The sequence below is a fragment of the Clupea harengus genome, chromosome 14, assembly GCF_900700415.2.
Source record: "Clupea harengus chromosome 14, Ch_v2.0.2, whole genome shotgun sequence".
Lineage (NCBI taxonomy): Eukaryota > Metazoa > Chordata > Actinopteri > Clupeiformes > Clupeidae > Clupea > Clupea harengus.
Genome location: NC_045165.1, coordinates 17,506,262 through 17,519,896, shown reverse-complemented (window position 1 = coordinate 17,519,896; position 13,635 = coordinate 17,506,262). Strand labels below are relative to the sequence as shown.

Below are 13,635 nucleotides of genomic sequence, written 5' to 3'. Positions count from 1 at the left end.
ACACATACATACATACATACATACATACACACACACACACACACGTATACCCATACATATATATACTCACCCACATTTCTCTCTCATCCCTACACAATGCACACATTGTTTCCCCCCTCACATGCACAGAGGCACATCTATATCTATACGCTCTAGTTTTCCACAGGGCTTTGCATTTTCTTTGTTGACTGTCTGCATCAATGTCAAAAGGATGGAGCTGACCTATAGTAATCTCTCGCTGAGATATCCAAATCGTATATGAACACCTGGCATTCAGTACCCGCTCCCAAAATCCAGTCTTCTCCAGAACTGCTCGTATCAGGTGTTTATTTTTCCTGCGCATTAGAATAGTGGCCAGAGAGGGACACACAGAGCGTGGCACATTATGGTGAGTGTGGCGGTTGGGAGCTTGGGTCGAGATGAATTCATGAATTTTAATAGGTGCTTGAATTGAGTAAGATGTTGTGGCAGTGTGAGTGTGTGTGTGTGTGTGAGTGTCAGTGCGGGTAGGCAAGCAGGACGGGGCATGCTGTTGTTGGCGAGTGCACTCAGTGACCTTAAAGCTGGTACTTTACTTCCCTGCTTTACTATTTCTCATTGCCTCTGCCTGCAACCAAATCCGCCTCTCCATAAGAAAATCCATTATGCAGCGATCATGCCTCTAATGTACGTCTTCACCCACTCTCACACACCGCCACATTATCTCCTGAGCTTTCTAAGCCCTAAAGCTAATGTACAGTGATGGTGCAGGATTGCTGTTGAGAAGCCAAGCAGCGGCCATCCAATGCGTGCTTGTCAAGTCTGGGCCAGTGTCGAGCAGAGTAATGTTGAACACTCCCAGTTGAACGCAACTCTCTACCTTGTAAAGACTGCCTCCGGTGAACTTTGAAACGCGCATTCCACGTTCTTAAAACAATGGTTGCCATAGTAGCCAAACACTGTCCAATCTGTCTGCCTTTTGTCATACTGTGTACTTAAGATAAGCCGTGAGAAGTAAAGATATGAGTAGGGTGAAGCAGAGTTGCATTACTGTGGTGTTTTTAGTGTTTTTTTTGTTCCGTGTTTTAATGCTACCAAAGCACCCACGAGACAGACACAGCAAGCACTAAGAATAGGGTCTCCAAATCAGAAAGGCATAATTAAATCCTGGTGGATTGTGGGTAATCCCCAGAGAAGGGTTAAGAACACATAACATCTCAAGGCAAGAATCCCGCAACAAACTGTTCCCAGACCACTTTATTGGTTACTGATCAGGAAGTTGCTTGCATTTGTGTTTTGTGCTGGGAATGCTTTGGCTTTCGAGCCCCGTGAACGCTAGGCAATGCCTCCTGACCTTTTCCTGCAGCGTTAGGCGAGGCTGCCATTTTTCTTTAGCCCTCCACAACAATATCCCGATCGATAGCGATGAGGTAAGGCGGACGGACCTGGAGGAACATGATCCGATGTGTCTCAGGCGGCAAGCGCTGACCGCCAGGGTGATTGTCTCGTAGTCACGCGGTCCAAAAGGATCTATAGATGACAGATGGGCAGATGAGCTAGGAAGTGCTTGAAAGCGAGCGCCGTCCAGATGGCTGTAGTGTGGCCTTTGTCAACCCCAGCCCACAACTTCAGCATCAGCCCCACTCCTCCTGCATCCATCCATCTAGATCTTAGACTCAGAGACAGTGAGAGTGGTAATTTGGAGTCTGATGGTGCTTGAGAGACCTGAGAGAGGATCACACACACACACACACACACACACACACACACACACACACACACACACACACACACACACACACACACACACACACACACACACCTATTAGATATGAGCTTTAATACAGGTGCAGGTGTCAGGCGTAATGACAGAATCGTGACAGACTACTAGAAATGATGAAAAGCCACCGCTCCCTGCCTGTCACTCCTCCTGTGCCATTTACTTTCACTCACTCTCTCTCTTTCTCTTTCTCTCTCTCTCTTTCTCTTTCTCTCTTTCTTTCTTTCTTTCTCTCTCTCTCTTTCTCTTTCTCTCTCTTTCTCTCTGTGAGTTAGTGATAGAAAGCGTGAGCCTCAGTCAGTATCAGGCACAAGCTCAATCTTCTGCAGCAGCACAAAGTGAAAACTAGAGAGCAGATATGGCATGAGTCCCTGCTCCTCCCACAAGGCTCCAGGAGTATGCTGGTGGCCATAAGGGGGGTTCTCCTTATACCATTTAACCCCCCCCCCCCCACCCACCCAATTTACCAGCCTTTACCAGAAACATGACCATATTAGAGCACAATTAACAGGTCAGCCATAAGCATAGCTTGGCAATGGGTTGAGTGCTTAGTGAATACACTGCACCCAGCACATTTAAAATTAAACCACAACCATTTTTGTTTGTATTATCTGTAAAGATGCATGGGAATATTTTTTTTGTTTGTTCTCTTATGTATTGTCTAAGGATGGGTGGGAATAATGACTTAAGAAAAAAATGAAATGACCTCAATTGATGCCCTTGTCTCTAAAACATCCTGCTTTCATCCCTGAGGGGTGTGGTCTCTAGTGCAAGGACACGGGCTCCGAATGCTGGAATTGATCCATCTGCAAATTGCACTGGATCCTGGGAACTTAGTCAGCTCTTCCTGACAAATGAGAGGCTCTCGAGATGAGTTGTAAAGCCAGACCGGTTGCCCGTGGAGACACCCACAGTGATGGTCTCTGCACTCTCGTCATTATGTTCTTCCCAGAATAAGACCCTTTGCCAGGTGCTGCGGTCGGATGTGTTTCCCTGCATGGTTTTAAGCCTTGTCTCCGTAGTAGAGCTCTGAGTGTGGGGGAGCATTCATCTCTGTAGTACTCACCACCTCCAACCTGTGGGTTAAACTTCACTCTGAGGAGGCTTCAGGGTGGAGGGCTGTTTGAGTGAGAAACGATTGGCTTACACACACACACACACACACACACACACATAAGCCATGTGGTCGCTTTCAATCCCCTGGGCTAACAGCCAATAAGGATGAAATGGTTGTTACTCATCTCTAAATACATCATGTTAAAATATGTTCTCATTGCATTAGGCCTGCAGATAGGCTCGAGACAAATATGTTCCCATTGCATTAGGCCTGCAGATACACTCGAGGCAAGGTCCTTTGGTTCTTCCCCTCCTACTTAGGCAGGCAGTTTCCTTTCAACCTGTTGCCCAGACTGCCAATGCCCTTCAGGAACAATAAGCACTGAGAGCCCCATTGGCAATAATGTATGCATACAACCACTTATAATTACACACACACACACACACACACACACACTTACACACACACACTTTCAGGCACCGTGACTAGAGGTGCCGTTGGCCTCTCCATCTTTTAGTAGCACAGATTTCCTGGTAAAGGTGTGAAGCCACGCAGCCTCCCTGATGGGAGTTCATTTGGAGCAGTTATTAGCCGCCACTGTGGCAGCGATTAGTGACTAAAGGCCTTTCTGCTGTGCTGCCTGACTGGAAATGAGACGTTTCCCTGTCAATAACGCCTGCAGCTGCCAATGGATGCATGATTTCTGCCTCTTTCTCAGATATGTGGTAGAGGTCCTCCCTGCTCAGCGGGGAGGGAGGAAGGAAAAACACTCGCACACACTAGGTTATGCTTCCTGACGTTTTCCTTTTCCAGAACAGGGAAGGGAGCCTGAGGCTGTGTGTGTGTGTGCGTGTGTGCGCATGTGTGATCGTGTCCTCCTTGTTGCCGTTATTTTTTTCTTGTTCTTTTTCTTTGTCGGTCAGTCCTATTGGACTGTGACTAGGAGATGACGTTTGAATCCCTGTATGCTGTGGCACCATTTGCCATTGGAGCGGAGGAGAGGAGTGTTTATTCTGCCATGTCCGTGAACGTTATGAGGCAGCCAGTCTTTGCTCATACGACTTGCTTTGTTTTTTCCAGGGGGGGGGGGGGGGAAGTAGTCTAAAGGACACAACCATGCTCTCGCTTTAAATTAGTAATATGTGTCAGGTTCCTGGCATAAACAAGCTTCATGGTAAATTCATGCGTTGGTTTCTGTACTCGAGCGTATCTGGCAGACTGCTTGATTTCGTTGTCATGGTATTCTCTGAACGACATGGCAACAAACGGGAGCTCGGATGAAGTGATTGGATTACTCGTGGATTTGTGTGTAAATTCAAATGAGGACTCGTGTTTTTACTTGTGAAAGGCTTTTTGTTCCCAATGTTGACAAATGGGGAATATTAAACAGCTTGCATGAATTGCTGACACGTGTACACACACACACCACACACTTGTGTTTTGTGAGAGAACACCAATTACTGCTCTCTTTTCACGAAGAACTGGTTGCTTCATGTGAACACACACAGATCAGTTACTATGCCAACAGCAGGGCGTACTTTTGGCACAGGTTTCATGCTTTGCCCAGAGCACGCTTTAATGTATGGATCCACTGGACCAGTACCGCACCAAATCAGGGCCAGGCCCACAGTGTAGTTTTAACTAATTGTGTGTGTGTGTGTGTGTGTGTGTGCGTGTATTTGTTTGAGTGCATCTTTGTGTGTGTGTGTGTGAGTGTGTGCGTCTATTCGTTTCAGTGCATATTTGCTTGCGTGTGTGTGTGTGTGATGGTTTGAGTGCGTCTTTGTGTGTGGGTTTGTGTATGTTTTTTGTTTCAGTGCATCTTCCATTTATATGAGGAGTTGCAGAAAAGAATGGCAGAGAATCCAAACGAATAGGAGTTTAAAATCATACTCACGCAGGCTGTTACACCAACCTTGAGCAACCGGCGCTAAGATGTCAGTACACTGATTCAGTGACAGTAAACTGGCATAAATATTTGATTAGGGTTAATCCATACTAGGGAACCGTTTTTGTTTGCTGTTAAATTATGCAGAGGAGATGGTACTGTGCAAGTGCCCTCTTTATTTCAAAGTGAAACTCTGGTAGTATCATCCATACTTGAGAGTGGGATGCTTAATTCATGCACATACTGATTAATGTGTCCTTACCCAAACTACCATACTATGATTTGGCTTTGAAAAAGGGTTCAAAGTCTCTAAGCAAACACAATGTTACCAAGCTATTTTATTTCAAAATACAGATAAAAAGAAACTTAAGATCTAAAGTAGTGTAGTTTTTGCAGTTGTGTGTGTGTGTGTGTGTGTGTGTGTGTGTGTGTGTGTGTGTGTGTGTGTGTGTGTGTGTGTGTGTGTGTGTGTGTGTGTGTGTGTGTGTGTGTGTGTGTGTGTGTGTGTGTGTGTGCATCCGTTTTTGTGCACGTGCAGTTGCCCCACAGGCCGGAGCTCTAATGCTTTTTCCATTTGTCTAAATTTGATTAGTAAATGCCCTAATGTGGGTAATGGCCTTTTAGTTTCGATTCCCTCACCAGGGCATGAGGTGTGTGTGTGTGTGTTTGTGTGTGTGTTCTCCATCTGGCTCGCTTGTGACTAGCCAGAGGAGCCCGAGGCCTTTGATATGCCTTTTTCACTGGGCCCTGTGAGGTCTCCTTTGAGGTCGTCTAAAACACTGACAAGCGCAGAGTCATCAATTATTCAGCAGTGAGGGCCCAATTGGGGGGGTGGCACAGCCAGACGGGATACTTGATGCCCTCTGTGCCCGCCACCCCTGATCTTACTTCAGACACACACACACACACACACACACACACACACACTCTCTCAGAGCTACCTCTAGTCAGACGGGATACCAGATGCCCTCTGTGCCACTGCCCCTGGTCCTCCCCTCTTTACCTGTTTACTTACTAGGGGTGGGAAAAAAAATCGATTCTTCGATTTCTCTCGATTCTCTCTAGAACGATTCTGTCTCGATTCAGAAAAGTTCATAATCGATTTTTTAATTAAAAAAATATATATATATATTTTTTTTTTTTTTTTTTTAATTTTACACATCCATTTTGTGTTGAAATGCAAGCTGCATCGATTATTGCATTGTTCATTGAAAGTCATAATTGTGAAGGAAAAGCTTTTTCTCTAATAAACTGAGAAAAAATAGAGAAGGTAATTCATCTGTTGATTTTCTTTAATTATCAAACACAAAGTAAGAAGTTATTTGAGACTCTGAGTAGCAAACTCAAATGTTTTAAAAATCGGCATGCATCGATAATCGTTTTATCGGTTTAGAATTGATAATCGATAATCAGTTTTGAATCGATAATCGGTTTAGAATCGAATCGTTGACCACTGAATCGGAATCGAATCGTGAGGTGCCAAGAGATTCCCACCCCTATTACTTACACATACACACTCGAGTGTACACACACACACAAGGACACACTCTCCCTGATGCCCTACCTCTTTACTTACACATACACGCTCGAGTACGCACACACTGAAACACGCATACACAGGCACACACACACGGACACGCTCTCCCTGATGCCCTCCCCTCTTTGCCTCTTTACTTACACATACACACTCAAGTACGTGCACACACACACGGACACACACACAAGCACCCACCCACCCACACACACACACGGACACACTCGACCTGATTCCCTCTGGGTCTGAGGGTGTTCACTTATCTCTCCCTTTCGGTGTCTTGCCCCTCTCCCCCACAGTGGCATATAGACACTGAATGGAGAACAGATTTGGGCCGCTGACTGAACTGTGACTAGTCTGGGCTGGTGACGTTCATGACCTGCTGTGGAGTAGCTTAGCTAGGTAAAGCGCCTTTCCTCACAGATATACCAGTTCAACAGCATACACATACGCACATATGTATACACTTTTTGTGTATGTATGCGCACACACACACACACACACACACACACACACACTAGGGCTGTCAAAATTGCTCAAAAATGACGTTCGAATATTCGCTTTAAAAAAAACACATATATTCGAACATATTCGAATTTCTGTTTGCGCATTAGGCACGTCAATAACAGGACAAATTAATACAACGAGACATAACTACTTGTATAGGTAATTTATTTAAGTTTAAACATATTTAACAACATATTACCTACACAAAAATAAGTAAATTAACTAATGGCCAAGAATTAACTAATGGCCCTGAAGCCTATCCCATCCACCACATTGATCGGCCTCATGTCCTTGCATATGAACGAAATCAATTTTTGCGTGCAGGCCTCCTGTCGTGCCGCAGGCAACGAACTTGTGACAGACGGTGCAAAATATGTATCCAGACGTGGCTGTTTCGCTGAAGTTCCACATATTATGCCATATTCACTTGGATGCACATTTTGGAGATGTAGCCTCGAGTTGCTAGTTGTTGAATGGTAAGCTAACGCTAGCTTACATAGCTTACACACTATTTTATCTGTAGGCTCAACAAGTTTACAATCAACTGCCCAAAATCCGAAATATTTCCAGACATCACTCTTTAGATTTTTGGGGGTTACAATCACTTTCTCTTCTGCGGTCAAGCAGGGTTCTGCACTTTCTGCCATCTTCCACCAAGTCAACTGTCAGCAGTGAGGCAACTTGTTGAGCCTACAGCTAAAGTAGTGTGTAAGCAACTAGCAACGTGGATTCTGCACTTTCTGCATCTCGCAAGTCAACTGTCAGCAGTGACTCTGTGCCAGACAGTGCGACTCCTGTGACCTGTCCCTGATCTCAGGCGCGCCCACCTGCAAAGCAGAAAGTGCTGCCGCTGTTTTTTTTTTGTTTTTTTTTACATTCGAATTTTTATTTTCACATTCGAAATTCTATTTTTAACAACTATTCGAATATATATTCGAATTTAGAATATTCGTTGACAGCCCTAACACACACACACATTGACACACACCCTGGCTGTTGTGCAATGGGGAAATGCAATGTGAATGTTGATGGCTAGAGGTGCTGGGAGGATGGATGGACTGGTGGTAACACCGGATCAGGAAACACCAGTACTTCCTAAGGAAACCACACGTCAGCATGCAGTGACGAGCAACAGCGAGATTACATTTGAACCACACACACACAAATATACCTCACACATACCCCCCTCAAACACGCGCATGCACCAACATACAGCACACACGCACGCACGCAAACATACAGCACACACACACACACACACACACGCACACAAACATACAGTACACACGCACGCAAACATGCAGCACAAACATGCATACTCCTGTGCAGTCACACACAGTTACACCAAACAAACACACACACACACACACACACACATATTCATAAGACTGATATGGACTTAATTTAGCCCCAATTAAGGTCATGTAGATAGTTCACTCGCATACTCATATCTACATACTCTTGTGCAAATCCATAAACATGCAAGAACTAAAGCATGTACACATCTACAGACGCAATCATATACACACACACACACTCACAGAGTTTACCCCCCCCCCCCCCCACTTCAGGGTGACTTGTTGGTGACAGTCTCGCTTCCTCCTCAGCGGGATCTTCTCGAGAGCGTTCAGTGCAGCAGAGATAAGTGATGGGGATTGGCACTTTATCTGGCCTTTTTTGATTTCCTGTTGCTCTCTCTAGATTATTTTCTAGTGTGTGTGTGTGTGTGTGTGTGTGTGTGTGTGTGTGTGTGGTTTTTATTTTCTGTTGCATGTGTATTTGTCCTTTTTCCTGACTGTTTAGAGATCACAGTTATGAGACTCCAGGTATGCTGTTTGTGTGAGGGGGAGTGCGAGAGAGAGAGATGGTATATTTGTATGTGTGTGTGTGTCCGCACATATGATAAGCCAAGCATTAAAGCCCTCTTGTGGATTACAGGGTGGCCTGTGGCACGAGTGCTGAGTTAATGTGCAGCATTGAGAGAAGTACATGGCAGGATTATGCAGGCCAACACACACACACACACACACACACACACTCACGACTTACTCACTCACTGAGTGTGGGAGGAGGCTGTGTGTGTGTGTGTGTGGAACGTTTGTACATGTGTGTTTCAGCAAGTGCACGTGGTGTAGTCATGGAAACTGCATGTTTGTCCTCACTCTACTATAAGGTTAGGAGTCTTTTTATTAACACACTCCCCCACTCCCAAACACGAACGTATCCTCATTCACTTAGCATATATGTTTCTTCCTTGTTTATTCAACCTGAAGGGGCAGCAGGTGTATGGGAACACGTACACAATTCTGAAGAGCCTGGCAACACACACACACACACACACACACACACACACACACACACACACACACACACACACACACACACAACCAACCACACACTTTCTCTCTTGTTTTGTTTCTCAGTTCTTTAGACACAAACACTTATACCACCACTCGTACACACGCACAAACACATACACTCATAGGTTCTTCGACACACTTCACCTGATTGTTCAGAATGTCCTGGGGTCAAAAGCATTTGCCGAGACGGGGAAGAATGTTGTCGACGGATACCAACACCTCTGACCTGTAGCTGGAGGTAATCGATGCAGTTCAGCATTAGAGTAGGGATGAAGTAGTGTAGGGTTAGGCATGTGTGTGTATGGTAGAGTAGAGTTTATATCTGCCTGCTTGTGAGTACATGTGTGTGAGTTTGTGTATGGTAGAGTGTGTGTGTGCGTGTGTGTGTGGATGTGTGTGTGTCTCCTCAGATGCAGCACACCTGCTGGCTAATGCGCCGGGTTAATGTGAATTGATTGGCTCTAGTTTGTTTTGATGTCGTTACGCAGGCAAGACCTCCCCACTGTGTCACCCACTCTCCCCGCTCCACTGGCAGTATGGCAGAGCCAGCCCAACTAAACACACTCACACTTACCACCGCTGCTCAGCTCCCCACAGCTTCTCTGCTTCTTGGTTGGTGTGTGTGTGTGTGTCTGTGTGTGTGTGTGTGTGTGTGTGTGTGTTAGGTTTCTATTGGAGTCTGTGTGTTTGAGTTTTCATCTGTAGGCATGAGTGAGGCTGTGTGAATAAGTGAATGTGTACTTGTTTGTGTGCTGTTTTTGGTGTTTTTAATGTTTTATTTGGAAGTGTGTGATTTGTGCCTATTTTAGTCTATGGCTATTGTTTGAGAGAGAGATGTAGAAACAGTGTGTGAGGGAGAGAGAGAGAGGTGTGTGTGTGTGCTAGAGGGGAGCTGAGAGGGCCTTTGTTCAGTGTCAGGCATGAGAGTGTGTTTCTGAGACCTGAGCCTGGCTCCTGTTGTGTGTGTTTGTGTGTGTGGCATGAGAGTGTGTTTCTGAGACCTGAGCCTGGCTGTGTGTGTGTGTGTGTGTGTGTGTGTGTGTGTGTGTGTGTGTGTGTGCATGTCTGGCATGAGAGTGTGTTTCGGAGACCTGAGCCTGGCTCCGTGTGTGTGTGTGTGTGTGTGTTTTCACTGAAGCATCATCATGGCTCCCTGAGCTCTGGACTGGAGACAGTCACACTGTATGGCCTCTTATAGACGTCTGAGCCTTCTCAGGCTTTCTAGGATTACTAGGGAGCTCTTCCCAACTCTGTAGGATCTATACTCAGTGTGTGTGTGTGTGTGTGTGTGTGTGTGTGTGTGTGTGTGTGTGTGTGTGTGTGTGTGTGTGTGGAAGGAAGCAAGCAAGCTCAGTCTCACTGTGCATGTTTGTCCTCTGTGTGTGCAGTGAATGTGATGGAGAATGTTTTCTCTCTATTTGCCATCTTCTCATTCCTTTAGCCTGCACCAGCACAGCCCTGCTCTCTGTTTCAACAGCTTAACTGGAGCTGAGTCACATACATGCCCAGACACTGTGGCAATGAGCTACACACACACACACACACACACACACACACATTTACATTTACATTTACATTTAGTCATTTAGCAGACGCTTTTGTCCAAAGCGACGTACAAGGGAGAGAATATTCAAGCTACGAGCAATAGAACCTGGTGTAACAATAAATAAATACTACTTTACATAAGAAATATAACAAAATGAAATAAAAAAGAAAGAAGTGCAGAAATGTAACTGCAAGTTACTAGTCGAAGTGCCAGTTAGGACGGGAAGTGCTCTCTGAAGAGTTGGGTCTTCAAAAGCTTCTTAAAGGTAGAGAGGGACGCCCCTGCTCTGGTAGTGCTGAGTAGTTCATTCCACCAACGTGGAACTACAAATGAGAATAGTCTGGACTGCCGTACTTGCACAGATGGCAGTGCCAAACGACGCTCACTAGAAGAGCGCAGCATCCTGGGTGTAACATTTGCCCTTACAAGAGCATTTAGGTAGGTGGGAGCAGAACCATCAAGCACTCTGTAGGCAAGCATAAGTGACTTGAACTTAATGCGAGCAGCTACAGGCAGCCAGTGGAGGTCAATAAGAAGCGGGGTGACGTGTGCCCTCTTCGGTTGGTTGAACACCAGACGCGCCGCCGCGTTCTGGATCATTTGTAGTGGTTTCACCACACAAGCCGGCAGGCCCATTAGGAGGGCGTTGCAGTAATCAAGGCGGGAATTCACCAAGGTTTGCACCAGCAGCTGGGTGGCATACTGGGTTAGGTACGGCCTGATTTTGCGGATGTTGAATAGCGCAAAGCGGCAGGACCTAGAGACAGAGGCACACACACACACACACACACACACACACACACACACACACACACACACACACACACACGCCCGGAAACAACAGTGGGCCAATGGAGAATGATATTTATACTTCTGTTCTTTCATTGTCTTGTCCTAGTTGTTTTAGACTCTGTCAACTCTTCCCTGCTATGATTCCTATTATCAAATTATCTCTCTCTTTCTTTCTCTCTCTCTCTCTTTCTTTCTCTCTCTCTCACTCCTTTCCTCGTTAAGAAGACTCATTAAGAAGAGTCATCCCTGCATTATTGTGTTAACATTTGGCTCAAACACATTCAGAGCTCAAGTCAGAGCTGTGAATTATCATGTCGGACATTCCGAACATGCGCAATAACTCGAGTGTGCCATAACATACGCTTTGTAAACAAACAACTGTTACTTTCAAAAACATTGACCGGTGATCTTGGTGTCGCGGGCTCTTGCAAGCCGTGTACATTTATACGTTCAGACCCAAGTAAAGCTGCTGTGCATCATGTCAGATCGGCGTGCTCTGACAACACAGTAGTCTTGCTTCACTTTGGTTAGCTGTGAGGCTGCGTCACAACCCTATTCTGTCATGTCGGCTGTCTCTTTCACACAGACGTCCTTCCGGCTCTCTGACTACCTCTGCTGCCGGCTCTGAGGCGGGAAAGCAATGACCTCCTATTCTGTCTCTGTACCTTTTACACAAAACTGCACGGCACAATGAATGTTCCAAATTCCTGCCTTGAAAGCACTGCGTAAAAAGACTGACACTCACTCACTCACACTGATACACTGTCTCATTCTCTCTCTGTGTCTCTCTGTCTCTCTCTCTCTCTCTGTGTCTCTCTCTCTCGCTCTCTCGTTCTCTCGTTCTCTGCTGAGACTTGTCCTTGGCAGGACCCCTCAGTACACCCCTTGCTCACCAGCTAACCAACCCCCGAACGAGTGTGTGTGTGTGTGTGCACACACGAGCATACTCACACACACACACACACACACACACACACACACACAGGGGACCTGCTCCAGAAAGAAGGAGGGACTTGGATGGAAAGAGAAATAGGATGATGGAGGAAAATGGCCTGACACACACACACGCACACACACACGCACACACGCACACACACACACACACACACACACACACACACACACACACACACACACGCACACACGCACACACGCACACACGCACACACGCACACACACGCACACATACACACAAACAAACAGTCAGAAATTCCATGGTAGAATTAGGGCTCAAACTTGCAACTTTATGAGTGGACGGAGAAAGTACGCAGGAATGTATCCAAAACATCAACAAAAAAATATCAGATTTTGGATAGTGCTTTTATAATTAAGACCTTTGTCAGGTTTTTTTTTTAATGGCACACAATTTAAAGGTGGCAGGGTTTAAAATCCAATAGGTAAACCGGGGTGATGACTGGAGTACTGACGTTGTTTTTTTTTGTCATAGCGTACTAGCATAGCGTACTAAATTGACAGCTGGATGTGAGGAGAAATTCTCTCACCACCCAAATCTCCTTTATTAGCACCTTGGACTATGCCCATAACTACTCTGTGTGTGTGTGTGTGTGTGTGTGTGTGTGTGTGTGTGTGTGTGTGTGTGTGTGTGTGTGTGTGTGTGTGTGTGTGTGTGTGTGTGTGTGTGTGTGTGTGTGTGTGTGTGTGTGTGTGTGTGTGTGTGTGTGTGTGTGTGTGTGTGTGTGTGTGTGAGAGATTAAGGCAGCTCAGCCTCTTTGTCATGTTTGTCCTCAGTGTGTGCAGTGACCACACGGGTGACTACACCTCTGACCACCAGGACAATGCAGCTTGAGTCTTGAGTTTCATCCTGTGTGTGTGTGTGTGCGCTTGTGTTTGTGAGTGGGTGTGTCTGCACGTGTGTGTGTGTCTCTCACCTGAACAGCACCGTGTTGTGATGTTATCCTCTTTTGTTTCTCTGTCAGTGTTTATTCCCCTCACTGGTTCAGAGAAGAGAAGTATTCAGCGTGTTGGTTGTAACTGGAAAGTGTGTTTGAGTCTTCTCATGCTCTGTCGAGGGCACTGTGTGTGTGTTGTGTGAATAGATGAGATTATTGGTGAGATTAAAACTTGTGTATGTATCCATGTGGGTGAGTAAAAGAACATGTTTTTTTGTCAGTGTTAGTCACACCATATAAATACACTAATACTGTGTGTTTGTGAGTGTCGTGTGACTAAAA

At 45.7% G+C, this 13,635-nt stretch overlaps 1 protein-coding gene across 2 annotated transcripts in view; it reads left to right on the top strand.

Annotated features, from left to right (window-relative positions):
- rps6ka1 (ribosomal protein S6 kinase a, polypeptide 1) overlaps positions 1–13,635 on the top strand; it is a 70,658-nt gene that overhangs the window by 15,265 nt on the left and 41,758 nt on the right. The window lies entirely within an intron of this gene.